This window comes from Gavialis gangeticus, unplaced genomic scaffold, assembly GCF_001723915.1.
Source record: "Gavialis gangeticus isolate Ggan-Ray unplaced genomic scaffold, GavGan_comp1, whole genome shotgun sequence".
In the NCBI taxonomy this organism is placed as follows: Eukaryota; Metazoa; Chordata; order Crocodylia; family Gavialidae; genus Gavialis; species Gavialis gangeticus.
In genome coordinates, this window is record NW_017728980.1 from 13,490,987 (window position 1) to 13,493,652 (window position 2,666).

Consider the following 2,666-nt stretch of genomic DNA (forward strand, 5'->3'; position numbering starts at 1 on the left):
GTGTACCTGGAATCAGACCCCTGCTGCACACTCACAGCCAGCTTGTGGACTCCTTAGTAACAGTAATTTGTAACAGGCACTCACATGAGTAATCAACTGCTCACCTCTAGCAGGGAGATTCACAGCCTGCCACTTAAACTACACTGGACTGGAAAAGTTTTGTAGAATCACACCAAGCCACTTTAAAAAAAAAAAAAAAAAGTGCATAGCTCCCTGAATTTACCATGATTAATTCACCCGTTGCATCACAAGGGCTGAGGTTCATATACCCTATGAACATCCCCATGGTCTCTATTTAAAGCTTCACTAGAAGTGAGGAGATGAAAGAAACTCTATGCTCCTTTCCTCAGCCTGTTGGAAAAGCTACACTTTTAATCATGCAAGAAATGCGTGGCTCGGAGTGGCATTGCCCATGTGCTTGTTTGCTGAAAGGCCCTAAAAACTCAGCTCTGGAGACATACTACACTTGGATCTAGACACACTGGGCTTGAGTATATTGATAGCTTCTGAGGAGTAATTATTGAATGTCTGTAGGTGTACATATTTGAGTCACAGGTAATACAACCTTTTGCTTTCACTGGAATCATTACTCACCCATAAGGGCAATCATTCCTCCGATAGGATGTCAATAAACCGCTTCTGCAGAACAGTGCCATTCTAACAGCTCGGAGCCAAACACGCCGTCTCCCAGGCCGAGGCACGTACGCTGTTAAAAGTCCAGCCCAAAGATATTTACATGCCCCAGGGAATCAGTTTAGATACCAAGCTTTCATTTTTCCTGTTATTGTAGGGAATACAAACAATGTATTCAACTCTCATAAAAAGATAATTCATGGCTGCTTTCCTCTTATGTTACGGATGAAATAAAACCCCTCCCTTTTACTGATCCAGGACAAATCATCTACCAACACATCCCAGACAACCAAAACACCCCAAAGTCACAATTCAACTAGATTTTTTTTATCAGCCTCCAGAGTTGTAACACCCAAAGCTCAGATCTTTACTACCCCAAAATGCAAGTGCTGCAAACAAAGGACTTCCACTATTTGGGCTGACCCCCCAACTGAGAAGTTTCTCATCTGAGCCTTTTCCTTCCCTACTTGTCCTAGATCCTGCTTTTCCTCATCCAGCAGCACCTGGGCTTTTTGGATAGCATGTGTAATTGGACCCTGGCTTTTCTGTCTGATTGTTACAGCAACCCAAATGGTTCCCAGGTGGCAGCAGTCAGGTGCCCATTTGATTTGCTGAAAGAAAGCAAGAAAAGAATCAGAGTAGAAGAAAGCTGCCATGTAAATTAACATAAAGCATCAAAGTGGGAAAGAGAGAAAGGCAAAATGGTATTTCATGCTTTCCTTGTATCACGTTCATTCATTCCTGCCACAAGCAACTTAAGAGTTTCAACAAGTACAGGAATCCACTGGGATGGGGAGAAGACGGTATTTAGAGGCTTGCTTTTGGGAATTGGCTTATAGGTAAAGTAGATCTGTATTAGAATAATGGTCCAGGGCAACGGCAAAGGCTAATTGATTTCTAAAAACCTGGTTGTCACACAGTTTCACAGCCTTCAGGGCAGACAGGAATAGACACACAGACTGGGAAATTGTAGGTATGTACCACGCTGTTCCCCAACATGAGATAAGGTGGCTCCAGCTCACAGTGCCCAAGTGCAGAGCCCTTGAGATTCCCAGTTTTGGGGAACAGACCAAATTAGGAGAAGCCTAGGAAAGTCAAAATTAGGATGTGTGCATGTAACGGGCTTGTGAAACAAAGGAATGCGCTGTTAGGACAGAACGTGGACAACATGACAACCACAGAAAAACCAGTCAGCAATGTCTACGGATAAAGAGTCATCAGGAGTGGAAAATAAGACATGTGACAAGGGTCTCATGCCAGCCTACCCACCTGTCCCTCTGGGGCAGGCCACCCAGTCTTGTCTGGTTGCTCCTGCTTCAGCTTAGCCAGGCAGTGTTTCTGCCCGGGCTCCCAGCAGCAAACTACTGTTCTCATATAGGCAGCCAGTGCTTTGAAATGGCTGCCACGATCAAGCACCTGCTGGCTGCTTGGCTCAGCCCTTAAAGCAGCAGGCCGTGGCCCTGCAAGTGCACTGTCGCAGTACAAAAGAAGGAATTTCAGAGCAGCAAAGGGAACCCAAGGCACCATGGACATGGGGCACAGCACACAACCCGTCTCCTTCACCCCAAGCCCTGGCCTTGGTTTCCAACTGGCTGCTGACACCTGACAGTCAAGAGAGAATCCCAGAGCAAAGCTCACATCCTGGCTAGACACACCTTGACTCTGATGACAGCCCTGGAACTGGTAGCTATAGAATGGCTTGTATTATTATTATTATCTGCTATCATGTATCAATAAAATTTGCCTCTCATTGAATGGAAAGGTCATGGTTGGTCTGAGTGTTTGGGTCTGCCCAGAGCAAGGCATCTGGGTCATAAATCCAGTGCCAACACCCTTTACCACACTAACCCTCAGTTCTCCCTTGCTACACATAGACATGGACTGTTACACTGAGAAAGGTTTCTCTGTATTTTGAGAGATTATCAGCTACGGTATTGCACAAAATATTCAGCAGTGCAAAACAGACAAACAGTGTATACTGATGATCCTGAATCTATAATATAATTGCAAATATTTATATATATTTAGGGCCA